Genomic DNA, 304 nt, shown 5'->3' on the forward strand with positions numbered 1-304 from the left:
AGGAAGCCAACATTTACAATTTCAGCGACCCTTTCAAGTCCGTCTCCTATGTAACATTTTTTCATTCATTCATTCATTCATTCATTCATTCATTCATTCATTCATTCATTCATTCATTCATTCATTCATTCATTCATTCATTCATTCATTCATTCATTCATTCTTTTATTTCAGGTAAAAACCCATATAACACATGTACAATACATCATTAAAATAATACAAAAAACTCAAAAGACATACAAATAAAACAGGAAGAAACCTAGAAGCATAATAAGTGGTAGGCCTTCCGAAAGAATGAATTCCT

This window comes from Branchiostoma belcheri, unplaced genomic scaffold, assembly GCF_001625305.1.
Source record: "Branchiostoma belcheri isolate BF01 breed outbred unplaced genomic scaffold, Haploidv18h27 scaffold3, whole genome shotgun sequence".
Taxonomy (NCBI): Eukaryota; Metazoa; Chordata; class Leptocardii; order Amphioxiformes; family Branchiostomatidae; genus Branchiostoma; species Branchiostoma belcheri.